Here is a 16,078-nt window from a genome sequence, read left to right on the forward strand (position 1 = left end):
GCTTTGAGCAGCAAAGCCTGAGATCACTTTAACCATAAAGCTGACCCAGCTACATCCCTGACACTTGCCTTCTCAATAAGGAATCCGAGTAAATATTAGCTGGTTCAAAGCACACATTTCTATAGGGCAGAGACTACATCTGCTTGGAATAAAGATAATGATTACAATTTATTGAGGGCTTGCTCTTTGTTAGCAAATAACACACACACACACACACACACACACACACACACACACACACCATGTTAGACTTTCCTATATCATTCCTACATACTCAAATTTTTAAATGAAGAAACAGTGGTTCATGGCTGCCCTGTGACTTACCCAATGTTACATCATCACTAGGTGGATAAATTAAGATCGGTTCCTAACCAAACCCCAGTATCTTGCCCTCACCACATTGCTTTCCTACACATTGGCAGAGCATGTGGCAACATGCAGAAGGGAGCTTGGTGCACACTGCCTCCTGAAAGAGCACTGACCTTCCCCTGAGCTGTGTCCTCAACTGCTGTTGCTTCAGAAAAGGAAACTAAATGAAACCTACCTAGGAAAATCCTTATTTGAGCTCTGGTCAACCCACAGGTATTGTCTTAGAGAATAGGAGTTCTTTTCACTGAGCAATGACTTAATAATGGTTTTCCTCATGTTTAAGTCACAAATGAAGGCTGATAAAAGTGGAAACGGTTGTCCTTGCCTCTCATGGTCTAACTCTTATTCCCATCCTCTTCATATCAGTTTCCAGGGGGAGCTCAGTGTCTGTCCTAGGTAAACCAGCTTCTGCCATGATCTTTCTGTCACTCCTGGTCACAAGCTGGAGCTGACCTTCAAAGATGTCACCAATGGAGAAGACATTCAAGGGGTTCAACAGAGCATCCATGCCAGACTAATTGGGCTGGAAGGAAGGTCCAGTCTCTAGAGTCAGACATTCATCTCAGATTTTAACTCAGGTCCTGACTATAAATACGGTCAGAGAAAAGCGCTTAACTTGCCTCATCATCAGGAAGTATTTTTCTAATTTTTATTAAATCGGGGGTTATCAACTGTTGTGGAATATTATTTTCAAGGTGTGTTACACTCATTTATGCTGTGGAACATTTGTTTAATGAAGCAAAGATGTACTGCATTCTTTTATGTTGCATTTGTTTAACTCTGTGAAGCTGTGTTACTGTGCCTGTCTAAAACACCTGATGGTCTAATAAAGATCTGAATGGCCAATAGCAAGGCAGGAGAAAGGATAGGTGAGGCTGACAGGCAGAGAGGAATAAAAAGAAGGAGAAATCTGGGAGGGAAGAAGAAAGAGCAAGAGAGAAGGAGAGGAAGATGCTAGGGGCCAGCCACTCAGCCATCCAGTCAGTCACAGAGTAAGGGTGAAAGTAGGATTGACAGAAGTACGAGGGGGAAAGAGCACAGAGGCATAGTTTAAAGTCAAGAAAAGCTGGCAAAAAATCAGGCAAACCAAGGCCGGGCATTTATAATTAAGAATAAGCCTCCTCCATCTGTGATTTATTTGGGAGCTGGATGGTGGGCCCCCCACAAGAGTAGAGAGACAAAAAGAGTAAAGAGTGGTGAAACAATCAACAACAATCAACATTGTTGCTAAAGGTTTCCTCGGCAAGTATGGCATTGTATGATGTCAGGTCTCCAACGGCTCCCATGAGGAATCTCCTTCTCCTTTTGTTACACGGTACAGGGTCTGACAGTGAGCAATTCAAAGTGAACCATGGAATAGCAGGGGGAAAAGGTAACTGTGACGGCCGGTTTCCCGAAACTCCGTCCGCCATCACAAGATGGCGCTGACTTCCTCCCAGGGCGGAGCCCTGGGTTGTTTACCACATCGGCTCTCCCGTTCAACTCCGCCCAGTAACAGCAATGCACCAATCCCAATCCGCCTAGTGTATCAGGCCAGCAGAGCACGCCCACATCCTGCATAAAAGCCCGTCAACTGCAGTGGTCGGAGCCCCTCACCTCCAGCTCTCCCTCAACCAAGCAGCGCTTCAATAAACCGTGATTGGAAAAGAATCCCTGTGTCGTGGCTTTCTTCCCCGCTGGCCGGGGCTCGCCGCAGGTAACAGCAAGACAGAGCTTCAGTTACATCCTGTGCTTCTTAGGAGAGGAGGCAGGCAAGAGAAAGGGATGATGCAGTCTTGTGGGCAGAAGTCACATGACCCAAACCAGCCTGACAATGAGGAAGCAAAATAAGGCAGCAGATTACCGAAGTGGAAGTGTGCTTTGGGGGAGAGATTGTCACATAAAGCAATTGGTCGGGGGCTTGGGACTGACTTTGCACTTATGTCATACACAGTTCAAACACACAAAAGGTATGGGGCCAAGCCCTGATTCCTATAGACAGTTGGATATTGAAGGCTTAAAGTAAGTCAGGAAAGAGAATTCAGGAGGATCCAGAAGAGGGGAGAAAGGTGGATATGACCAAATTGCATTTAAATATATATATATATATTTCTCAATAAATAAAAATGCATCTAGAAAAGAGTTGAAGGTCAAAGTGATATAAAATAAAAGTGACAGATCTTCATATAGTTCATCTTCCATTTGTCTCTAAGTGCTAACTCACAAGTGCAAAGCTATCACCTCCCCACCTCCCCATATGCCTGAGGTCTGGGAACTAAGGCCACGTGAACAGTTGAGCATGCCTAGCAGAAGATACACTCCTGGAGACATTGTAGTTCAATTGAGTCAAGATCTGAAGTGGTAGCCAGGACCCTGCCAGCCAATCAAACAAACATAGAAAGTCCTAGGTGGACAAATACACATTTGAAAACTGCTGTCTTGGGGTGCAATGACTGTTATCTCTGTAAAGATGGTATATATATATATGCAATACTAAATGGATTTAGTTGATTTTATTCATATGCATATATGTATGTGTATATGTGTATATGAACATATGCATAACAATAACAAAGAAGATCATGAATTTGAGAGGAAGAAGGGGAACACAGGAGGAGTTGGAAGGGAGACGGGGGGGGGGGGAAGCAGAAATGATAAATACAGTACTCATGTATAAAATTCTCAAATAAATATTTTTAACTATAAAAATGTTTTCAAATTTGCCTTACTTACTATAGCTCTAGCAGGTTCCTCGGTGTTTCAAAAAAAGGCAGGCTTGGGTGGGCTGTGACAAGAGCCATCCTGGTTGTTTGGCAGCCAGAGTAAAGGGAGCAAGGTGCCCTGTGACGGGAGAAGAATAAAGTAAGAGCGGAGATGAGGTGAACATTCACTGCAAGCAAAGTCCATGGCAGTGTTCCCACTCTTGGTGGTGACCCTCCTCAGAAGTCATCCTGGCTGACTCAGGCGTCTGATGACCCCACTGTCCCCGCCCACCATTACCAAGTCGCTATCATGTATCCTCTTCATTTTGTAAGAACCCCCCCCCCCCCCCCCGAGCCCAAGGCATGCAGACAAGGAAGTCAGTTCAGATTTCTTTTCTCTGTGATAGTGAGTGCCAAACCTCTCAGAATACTAATAACTAGCATAGCTCTGGGCTCTCCTGTCTGATCTCTGCATCATCCTACAGCAGTGGTTCCTGTGTTGTTCAGTTTGTTTGTGTGTTTTGTTTTTGTTTCTTCAGGAGAGGCCAACACTACGTAGCCCTGGCTAGCCTAGGACTCTTTATGTAGACCATGCTAGCCTAGAACTCAAAAATAGTTGCCTGCCTGGGGAGGGACACCGCCAGCCGCCACCAGGAGAAGCAACATGTAAAGACACTGGTAAGCCACAAGCCATGTGGCAAAGTATAGATAAGCAGAAATGGGTTAATTTAAGATAGAAAAAGTAGATAACAAGAAGCCTGCCACAGCCATACAGTTTGTAAACAATGTAAGTTTCCATGTGCTTTCTTGTTTGGGTCTGAGCGACTGTGGGACTGGCGGGTAAGAGAGATTTGTCCTGACTGGGCCAGGCAGAAAAACTCCAACTACACCTGCCTCTGCCTTTCAAGGGCTGGGATAAAGGTGTGTGCTGTCCATGATTCTTAACCTTGACAGTGAAACTCACCTGTAGAGTTTTTCAGTGATTCTGGAATTTGAACTTGCCAGAGGTTCAAAGTCAAGAATGCATCCCAGACACCCCAAATTTCCAAGCTGCACAAAGCCTTCTGACATACTTCCAAGGTCAAATATCACTCACCTTGGCCTAAGAACAGCTACAGTTGCATGGAAAGAGCCAACACTTCCAATGCTGACTACCTACTACAACTCAGAAGGCTGCAAGCTTTACCAAAGCCTGAGTTCCACAATGGATTAAATGAATCAGACTTGCAGTCAGAGCTTTCCAAACCCTCCCAACTGGCTCTAATGTGCAGCCAGGATTGGAGAACACTGGTCTTGTTCAAAGATGTGGCCAGGAGCAATCACTAGAGAAAGAATGGCTGAATGCTGGGGAAAGCAAAGGAATAAGGAAAATATTCCCCCCACTTCCCAGGCCATGAAAAGAAGAGGGCTTTGTTCAGAGTCTGATCAAACTTTGTCTATTTGCCTACCTCTTCCAACTGCTAGCTAGTTACCTTCCTGCCAGTATTTGGGCAATGACTCTAGAAGTTTACTGTCAATAAAATATCCCACCTGCAGACTTAAACAGGGCTGTTATCTGGCCCAGTGTTGGCGTGATTGCTTCTATATTGGAAAATGATTTTATCTGCTGGGTTTCCACTCTACCAGTCTAAGAGGGAGAAGAGAAAGCAGAAAACTGATCAAGTTACCAGGCCTGGATGAGGATATTTGAGGGCTCTATACCTGCATTACCTACCACTCATCTCTGCCTAATGCTTGAGAACACCACTAGCAACTTCTTCTACAATCTATGGGGTTTTTTTGTTTGTTTTTTTATACTAGATATTTAGAAAACTATTTTCTGAAATACCTTTGACTACTTTTATCTCATGAACAAAGGGTTGAAAAGTGAATGATATATTCTGGCTTCAGAGAGAAAGCATCTCCCACACTAAACCAGTGTATGTATATTAAGAAATAGAGATCAGGCAGGGAGCCATATGTCTACTCATATGATGCAAGACAAAATAAAAGCAGAGCAGTCAAAAATGGAATATAATTTTTAATTCCTAGATTTATTATGCCTTTAAAAATATGTAAAATTCTCAATGAATTATATAGAACAGGTTGCAAGGTCAAAATCTCAAAGAAAAATGATAGATGTTCACTTGGGTCATTTCCATTTGTGTCTAAGGACCAACAGCCTACCAGTGACAAGCTACCACCTCCCCATGCACCTAAGGTCTGGGAAAAGCCACGGGAACTGCTAGCCAGGCCTGGCAGCAGACACATACCCTTGATGCCATGGTTGATCTACAGAGTCAGGATCTAAAGTGGGGGCCAGGACGCTGGCAATCAAACTCCCCAGGAAGTCCTATATGAATAATACACATTTGAAAACCAGTGTGTTGTGAACAAATGATTGTTGCCTTTGAAATGATCATATTTTCTTAACTGAATTGATGATGGATCCAATCTTAGGTCTTCATGCTAGTACAACAAGCATTTTACCCATTCAGCCAGCTCCTCACCTCCTCATTAGGGATCTTTGCATTTTCTTCACCATAGTTTGTGTGTGTGTGTATTATCGAGAAATTTTCTATTCATTTTGCCTGCATAGTTCTTGCTGCTTCCGTTTTCTTTACACATTACTCAGCTCCTCCTGCAGAGGTGAAGTGTCCAGGGAGGAAAGGAGATCCAGAATTGAGCCCATTCCCCATGAAGCAGCCATTCAAGATGCAGCTTTGACGCAGGAGTCCTAAGCATTAACATAGTTTGCACAGTGATATGCAGGACTTGAACGTGATTAGTTCAAGTTGTGGTAATATTACAGACACTTTTAGTGTTCCCCTCAAATCAGCCCCCCTCATCATCATCTTCACTTCCTCTTAGGCAATGTCTCCTTTCAGATCTGGTCAGTAGGGCATGGAGGAGCTGATTCTGAACAAGAAATGGCACAAGCAAGCCATATTTGGGGGAAGTGCCCTGCCAACGACCCATCGTGCAGGAGGTCAGACTGCCACACTGGAAGCACAATGTCCCACAGTGGCCAGTTCTGCTGGTGAGTAAGAGCGAAGGTATTCTCCCTCACGAGCTGCCCTGTGGAATAGTAACTCCTGACAGCCACAATTCTGGCCTTTTCACCTCAGAAACTTCCAGCAAGGAGACGTGGGTAATACCAGAAGACTCAACATAGGAACTAAACAAAAGCACTATAAAAGGAGAGAGACAGAGGAAATAATATGAGCAACCACTCAAAACACATCTGTCTTATCTTTTGACAGATGTATTTGTATGTATGCATGTGTTTTACTTGCATGTATGTCTGTGCACGTGTGTACAGTGTCCATGGAGGCCAGAAGAGGGTACTGGAATACCACCTGGAACCGGAGTTACAGGTGGTTGTTAGCCACTATGTGGGTGCTGGGAATAGAATTTGGGTCCTCTTCAAGAGCAAACAGTGCTCTTAATGGCCGAGCCTTCATCCATCTCTCCAGCCGCCACAAATACATTTTAATTTTTAGTTTGAAAAACTAATTGCAAAGTGTTTTTGTTTCAATATTTATTATTTTTATTTATTTACTGGAGTACACACAGCATGTTCAGAGGACAACTTTAAGGATTTGTTTCTCTCCTTTCACCAAACAGGTCCTGGGGATTGAACTAAGGTCCTCCAGCTTGGTGGCAAGTGCCTTTTCCAGCTAAGCCATCTCATCGGCCCTTGTTTTGTTTTTAAGACAAAAATCTCATGCAGTTGAAGCTGTCTTTGAACTTGCTGTGTGGTTGAGGTTAGGCATAAATTCCCAATCTTCCACTTACCTTCCAAGTTAAGGGGTTACAGGCACGCACCACCAGGCCTGGCTTGTAAGTTTTTAATTTAACTTTTTAAGTATAAAATCCATATAAATTTTTTTAATGTTTCAAAATCCACTGTCAGTGGATGGAAAGTTTTAAAGCCACTTATTCCAAGAAACTCTGCCATGCATTAGCATACTGTGATCTGCTCCAGGACTACACTAAACTCTGCTGCAAACCCAGAGGAAGAGGGGTGTCATTGAAATCAAACTGTAGATTAACACCAATGAAAATACATGCTGGGGAAAAAAAAAACAAAAAAACAAAACAACCAAACAGCGCTTCTCTCTTCCTGCATAGGGATTGGGAACTTATACTTTCCATAGCAGAAAATACTAGATGTGTTCATACTTGCCAATATTCCTTTTAGTTCCCTGGAGATAAGGAATTATGAGGACTGAGGGTCTGGACAGATGGCTTTGGTGAGTAGGTGTGCTAGCTCTGTAAACATGAGGATTCAGGTTCAAATCTCAGCACTCACAGATAGAAAGCTAGATGTGTTGGCCCAGCATATGGGGCAAAGACAGGCAAATCCCAGAAACCCAACAGCCATTCAGTCTAGCCTAACAACATGCTTCTGGTTACATGCACCTGGATGAGAATGAACACACACACACACACACACACACACACACACACACACTTATAATGCAGTAGAGCATGACATCTGACCTGCAGGGCTACGCTGAGGCCAGACCTCAAAAAATGCAGCTGTTTCCAAGGAAAGAAGGAAGTTGTGGTTGGGAGGACTCCATTCGTAGATTAAGTTGTGACTAATAACACTTAGGAATCAATGAGAAAGAATGTGAGTCGGTCCTTACCCACTGTTTTCATTGTAATTTTGCTTTCAATGCATCATTATTAAATCAGATTCTTGAAAACATTGCCGTCTGTGTAGAATTTTATTTCTGCAAATAAGGTCTGGCAAATTCATGGGTAGGAGAATCGTGAGGTTGAATAGATATCGGAGACGGGGATCTTAGCATCCCTAATTACAGGTTCTATTATTTAACCTGTGAATAAACCAATTCAAATCATTTCAACAAACATTTATCAAGATGATGCAATATGAAGAGATCTGTGATTTTACAAAGCTAAACACACAAGTGATGGTGAATATTATTTTCTGCTAAGCTAGTTAAAAACTAAAAGAGGTTCTGAGCACAGAAAACACATCTTATAAAGGAGGAAGGAGAAATGTCTCTTAGTGGTTATAATGAGCATAGTTAGTTATAACAGGTGACAGCATAATATACAGGCTCCGAAACATGGCTGTGCAAAAATCACACAGTGAAAACCACAGGGTTTGCAGAGGAAAAATGGGGGTGTGAGAACAGCATGTAAAAGAACTTTCTCAGTGACATGTTTTAAAAACTTAAAAATTGAGAACCCTATAGTCAATATATGTTCAAGGTTGAGAACTCATATAAACTATGTAAATTAGCCCAGAATTAGCTTATGGAGGGGACATCTCAAGGGTGCTGCTTGGCTGCTTGTGAGTTGTTGTGTACTGGTTATGGGGGAGGTTATCTGAACATGCTATTGTTGCACCATCCCCCAGTTTCCTCAATGTATATATATATATATGGGGATGCCTCATCACACATAAGGCGAGCTGTAAGAGCTGGAAGCTATCTGATTGTGTGATTCCTATATTTCTACAAGACTCACTCAGATAGGCACATTTTTCCTTATTCATCCATATTCCTCACTGAGGAAGCTGTATGCTAGCCAACACAAAACTCACAATGTGTTCAAATTGTTCCTTAATGTATCAATCACCCTGGAACCAATTAGCAGTTTGAAAGTGTCATAGCAGAACTGACTTGATGTGTGTGTGTGTGTGTGTGTGTGTGTGTGTGTGTGTGTGTGTGTGTGTGGTGTATGGATATATACATAGATATAGACATACATTTATAGATATATAGATATGGCTATCTATGGAGATTTATAAATATACATGGAGTTATATTTATATATCCATATTCTCATCTTTTGCAAAACAATGATCTTTCTCATCTGCCATGAAGCTTAGCTGATTAGTACATTGGTCTCAACCATTGAAAAAAAAAACTCATTTGTGATTTTAAATTAAAAATGATAATAACATTAATTGCTACAAAAAGTCTCACCTTGAACAGTAGGTTTTGTGTTCCGCACACAGTTGCAAATTGAAAGCCATATGACTTAAAGCTAGCCTAGGGACTTAGAAGCCAGGGCTATCATTCCCTATGGGGGAAGGCTTCCTTCTTGCTTTGGCAAGGAGCATTGCTCACACACAGCTATTTTGGGGAGAGCTATTTTAACAGCAGAGCAGATCAGGGTACTGAGCATGTCCACTATGCTGAGAATTACCTTCTATCTATCTTATTCACCTGCCTATCTCTTCTCTACACAGCTTTAGACAAACATCATCATTTTCCTTTGGGAATCACTTTTAACACTGGCCATCTTGTATTCACTATGAGGTTCATGTTTTGACACAACAAAAGCAGATACACTAATAACTCTATAAAATATTAATTTGAGGGGCAACAAGGAGGTTCAGCAGGTAAAGACATCTTCTGTGTAACCCTAGCAATCTGAGTTTGATCTCCAGAACCCACATAAGGGTAGAAGGAAAGAATTAACTACACCAAGTTGTTCTCTGACCTCCACATATGCTGTGACATACATACACATAAACACATGCACACATAATTGTATTATTACATTTACTATACTTAATAATAAATAGTAGTATTTAAACTTACCTTTCTCCATGCTTCCCTAAAGATTTACCCTCAGTTAATACCCATGAAGTCACAGGCTACTAGATGCCATGTATGTATATATGAACTCATATCCCAATAATGCATTATATGTCTAGCTATGCTATATCTTTAGAGCATTGTGAATGAATCAACTCTCTGTGGAAACCAAGCTTTCTGGGATTATATCAGAAAGGACTGCAGAATGATGTACCCAAAACCCCATGATAACAGAATCTTCTGCATGCATCCCTCTGCGAAAGCCGGGGGCACCGTACAATGACACCAAACACAAGCACATTTGACACTGAAACCACTGCCATTTGCCTTGAGACACGTCCAGTATCTTTCCTTTGTGTTTCAGTTCAATTTTACTTGCCTATGCACAAATCATCCTATGGGGTTTAATTCCTACAGAAGAAAATCCAATCCAAACTTCTGCTCTGGAGAAGCCACCGTTTCATTCCTGTATCAAGAAGCAGAGAGACAGAGAAATCAAACAATTGGTCCCTGGTGAATTCATCTATATGCCCCAGTTTCCTAAGGCAAAGCCCTCCTCAGACAGTAGAGTCAGGCTCGACTCTTTCCAGGATGGTTGTCACTGGCAACAGTCACGTTGCCTTCTCTCTCCACTTTTCGTCTCCTTACGGACACAGAAGAGGTGTCGCCATGAAGCCTGAACTAACAACAGATCAACCACCAATGTTGAAATGAAAGCAAGGCCTCAGAGATGCATTAGCATGCAAAATATTTCTATAGGAAGGAAGAAAAGAAAACCCTTCGTCATAAATGTTGCTGGAGTGGGTGGGGATGCTTGCCCACTTCAACTCTGATACTGTGCATGTTCAGACCACGGTACTCATTTGCACAGTAGTGAGTGCTGTGTAGAAACAGCATGACAACATTACACCCCAGTGCCCTCTCTCAGAAGTAACAAAGAGAACTCTTTTGAACTGAAATCTAGACAAAGAGAAACCATTACTGTAAGAGTCAATGCCCATCCCTGGCCCAAACTATGATGTTAGGAAGACATGTATGTGAAAACCCCAAATTAAAGGGAACCCAGGAGTTGTTTCCCAGCTTTCAGGATTGATTACAACCCTGCCAGAGGTCAGTTAGGCAGGCAAAGGAACAGTTAAAAGACTCCATTGAGCCATAATCCCTAATCGTTATACTTAAATGGCTCCTCTCAACATAAAGGAGGCTCTTCAATACCCATAGATCTAATTTCTGTTAATTTTATCTAATTCTAAGAGTCATTAACATGCGTGGGGCCCACCACCACACCTCCTTCCCCACTCTTCTCATTTCTCCTGCGAGTTTATCTCTTGAATTTTTAATTATTGCCTGTGGATTCCCTGCACTAACTGAAGGCCTTGCAACCCAATCAATAGCTGATGCCAGAGAGGTCCGAAAAAGCCCACATAAGTGCATTATCTTCTTCCCTTTCCCACATCACCCGTGCAGCTCCTGTGTGGCCTTATGATTGGAGACCTTCAAAATAACATGGCTTTCAGGCAGTTAAAATGGCTAAGTGTTATCTAGAAGTGGCTATTATATATTTATAAGGACTCCCCTATCTGCCTCTTCTTGAGTTAAGTGCCCCAAGGATCTGTTTGGCTTATACAGACTACCACATGCTGATCTGAGAAATCAAGGCGGAAACACTCAAGGACATACCTGCCCAGACATGAAGTGCCTTTAGGGACAGCGGCTTCTCTGAGGACATGGGCCAATTTGATGTGCTACTTAAAAATTGAAATGAGCCCTCTTCTCGGCTTCCGTTCTTCCTCCTGTGCCCACAGCATTCCAGCTCTAATGGAAGAATCCTAATGCTGTACTTGGTCTCTGGGCTTTCCCACCCACCATGTCTCCAGCACAAAATAGCACAGCTTTGGGGAGGGGAGAGAATCCATGGCGGTCTAGTGTCTGTTGCTGCTATCTGTAGAATAGACTCTGGTGCTGTAACTCCTGACCATCGTAGCACCAGAAATGTCTGTGTAAAGAAATCGCAGATCGCCAGTGTTGTAACTCACAACATCCTGCAATACTCCCCACCCACGAGAATTTTGCAAGGACTCGAGGACAGCGATGTGTCGTGTATACTCGGATGCGGCAAGAGGCCAGGCTGGAGAGGGGAACCCAGACTAATTCTCTGGATAAACAGCCAGACTCCTCTCAAGTGGCTGACAAGTTGGATTGGGTGAGTGAGAACCGGTGCACGGAACCAGGTGTTGCAATCCGATTCGGATCCTCTAATCTAAGTGCTACAGGATGGCAAACACACATTATCTAGAAAATTCAGCCTGCTGCTATTTTCCTGCTAAATTGTCCAGATAATCACTTCCCTCTTCTATCTTCCTTTGACTTAGCAACCTTGTCAAGAGATGAGCAGAGTCATATAGGGCACAGGCTGATTGCTTATTTATTTACAGTACTGCCTGTCCATCAGCAAGCAATCCCCATGTACCTTGTGCTGCCTTTAAGGAGTCCTATTTGAACCTGAAACTGAGAATCTAGAAAGATGGGCAGGCATGGAGGGCAGGATTCAGGGAGAGAAAGTCCAGGTATGGGAGTACAGAGTCAGAACCCTACTTGGCTTCAAAGAGAGAGGCTTCTGGGGACCGACACGGAGCCCCTGGAATATGTGTGTCACACATACAGAATGACATACACACAAACATCATGGAGCAAGTGGATGTGGCTATACCCAGATAAATGTGGCCAGAGTCATTCAGTCACCTGATTTCATGCCTGGCAGCCTCAATTACTATCTTGTCAACCCCGGTAACCCCCTCACAAACTTCAGGTGAAATGCCATACTTAAGCGGTATGGGCTGGAATTGAATTAAGCTGAGGGAAGAGGAAGAGAAGAGAGGAGAAACACAGGCTGGATGTTGATGCATAACAATTTTTGAGGAGCAGTTGTAGCTCTATGAAGAGAAGTGTAACCCGGAAACAGTGTGCGTGAAAACAATGTGGCTTGGTGGCTGGGTGCTCAGGATTCCCAGCTGAGAGTTCCTTATGGGAGGCGGTCCAATCACTTAGTTAGCATGTGTCCTTCGGGAAATTATCAAACTTTTCTATGCTTCACTTTTCTCTCTGGAAATTGTGGGTATCATATTTCCTATCTATTTACATGATTGTTCTTATCAATCTTTATCACTAAATCAATAATATGAATAAAGTGCTCTTCATAGAGCCCGGCACACACAGTGACTGACAAGCACCAGATATGCAAATAGCAATGAAAAGGTATCTATAAATTCTGCTAAGGAATGTTTAAAGCCTAAAGCCCATAGAGCTCAGGAAGTAGAAGTAAGAAGTGAAAATGCATTTAAAAAATAAGAATAAGTTTGTATATTTGTTCATCCAAGTTGGGGGGGGGGAGTAATCATTTTAGAGATCAAAGAATCTTTGGTCAATCAGAGGGAAGGTAGGATGTTTTTGACAATAGTCTGGGGCCAACTGGACTCCTGTGGCAGACAGCATGTTCAAATGTTAACCTGCAAAGTAGCCCCACTTACTAGTCTCCCACTCCATGTGGGCCTGCATTCACTTGACAGATGCAGGACCAAGCAGATAAAAAGTTTAACCCCAGTGACACAGAGACCACTCATCACTCTTGCTCTGGCTCCGGTATCCACACTGATGAACCTTCCCAGCACCATATTGTCCAGGGAAGGATAGCGCACCATCAGTCCTTGAGGGCAATCCAACAGGATTCTATACCAGGTGATATCCATTAACCTCTGTACAGCCAAGCCTGAGCAAAAATTAGCTTTAAAATTCCCTGAAACATAAGAGAACATAGTTTGTAACCTCATTGACTGTGACATATAAATACACATAATCTCAGTGATGGTGACTTTTTAATGAAGTTTTCTTTTTTGATAACTTCATATAGGTATATAACACATTCTGATCACTCTCATTCCCATCTTCTTTTATCTCCCTCCTATTCCTATTAACTTCCTCTCCTCCCTACCAGCCGGTCTTAGTCAGGGCTACTACTGCTATGACAAAACGCTATGACCAAAAACAACTCGCAGAAGAAGGGGTTTATTTTAAGAGTTCATTGAGGGAAGCCAAGGCAGGAACTCACATGAGATGGATGAGACAGGAACCTAGAGACGGGAGATCATACAGAGGCCATGGAGGAGTGCTGCTTATCTACTTGCTTACGGTTTTACACTTGAGTTAGTCTACGATCATCACGGTGAGAAGCAGACAGGCACAGCACTGGAGCAGTAGCTGAGAGCTTTACATCCTGATCCATAGGCAGCAGGCAGAGGCGGGGCGAGGAACACAGAGACAGACAGAAAGACAGTGATCGACAGAGTCAGACAGACAGACTGGACCTGGCATAGCCTTTTAAAACCTTAGAGCCCACTCCCAGGGACACACTTCCTTCAACAAGGCCACACTTCCTCCAGCAAGGCCACATTTCCTCCAGCAAGGCCACACTTCCTCCAGCAAGGCCACACTTCCCCCAGCAAGACCACACTTCCTCCAGCAAGGCCACACTTCCCCCAGCAAGGCCACACTTCCTCCAGCAAGGCCACACTTCCTCCAGCAAGGCCGTACTTCCTAATCCTAGTGCTTCTCAAACAATTCTACTCCATGCTAATTAAGCATTCAACTATTGAGCCTATGGGAGGCATTCTCTTTTAATCCACCACACGGTCCCTTTCTCAGATTCATGACTCTTCGTTTCATTTCATGACTCCTTCAGTTTAACCAGGGCCATCAGGATGAGCACTGGGTTGAGATTATCTGCTGTAGCCAGGTGGGGTCACTAGTGGATACACAACTGACAGTCATGATCGTCTTCTCCCTGGACCTATCAGTAGCAAATAGTTCAGTAGTAAGGGAATGCCCCCTGAGGCCCTCCTCCATCCATACCTAGCTGTTGAGGGACCCATTCTTGCACACATTCAGCACATGCTTTGTAGCTACTCTGAGTTTGTGATTGCAGTGGCTGTGTCTTGCCCAGGACATGTATCAGGCCTTCTCCCTAGCTTCTGGTTCTTGTATTCTTTGGGCCTCGTCTTCTGCAATGTTCCTTAAAGGGGTGGTATAAACGTCTTGTTTAGGGATGCAGCCTTATTCATTATTTATTCTTGGCACTTTGTACAGCGATGGGTCTCTACCTGACAACAGGGTTTTTTTTTAATTATTATATTTTTATTTATTTATTTGGTGTTATATGCCTGTGTATCGGGGGTGGTGGTGAATATATTCCATGGTATATGTGTGGGGATCAGAGGACAACTTGAGGTAGTCAGTACTCTCTTTATACCGTGTGGGTCACAGGGATTGAACTCAGGTCTTTAGGCTTGGGACCTTTACCCAGAGTCAGCTTGCTGGAAGAGCCCCACCCCTTTTGGTATATATGATGATTAATCTTGACTGTCAAATTGACTGCATCAAAGAACACCCACAAGATTAGTACAGTACACTTTGGGATGTTTCTGTGCAGGGACTTGCAGGGAGAATTCACTAAGGAAAGGAGACCTGGCTCTGGATGGGTTAAGAGGGGATGGGAAAAAGCAATGTCCATGAATGCAGGCATCTTCTCATCCTGCTTCCTGGCCTCCTCAGTGTGAACTTCTCTGCTGCCCCAACTACCTCCACAGGGAACTAAAACCTGTGAGACCATGAGCCCAGGGAACTGTTCCCTCTCTACACTGTTCTTGTTGGGCATTTCGTCATAGGAAAAACCAATCAAATCTCCAAAACAGAGAAAAACAAATGTAAATTATTGCTATCTGGAAGGGCACCATGGACCAAGTGCTCTATTTAGATTGATGTAGGAAAATCAAGTCCCCATTTGTAATGTGCCTATGCTCATCAGAAACTTCTCAGAAAGCCAAAGACTTTGCAATTGCAAGACATCATTCATGGAACATTCCATCTCCTTAGTTAGAAGTAACCATTTCAATATATACCATGAAGTGCCCGAAGGAACACAGCTTATAAATCATTTCATTTACAAGTTACTTTGTGTCTATTTGGGGCTCTAAACTTCTCCATCACCCAGGAAAACTGCAGGAACACTTTTTTTTTCTTTATTATTTTGTGTTTTAAATTTTATACATCAGCCATGGGTTCCCCTGTCCTCCCCACTCCCGTACCCACCCCCACCTTTCCTCCAGCCCCTCCCCTCCATTCCCATGTCCTCCAGGATCAAGGCACCCCTGGGATTCATTTAAACCTGGTGGATTCAGTACAGGCAGGTTCTGTCACCTCCTTCCAGACTGAGCAAAGTGTCCCTGTGTAAGCCCAAGGTTTCAAACAGCCAGCTCATGCACTAAGGACAGATCCTGGTCCCACAGACTGGGTGCCTCCCAAATAGATCAATCTATTCAATTGCCTCACTTATCCAGAGGGCCTGATCCAGCTGGGGGCTCCACAGCTGTTGGTTCATAATTCATGTGCATCCATTCGTTTGGCTATTTGTCC

Source organism: Onychomys torridus, chromosome 19 (genome assembly GCF_903995425.1).
Source record: "Onychomys torridus chromosome 19, mOncTor1.1, whole genome shotgun sequence".
Lineage (NCBI taxonomy): Eukaryota > Metazoa > Chordata > Mammalia > Rodentia > Cricetidae > Onychomys > Onychomys torridus.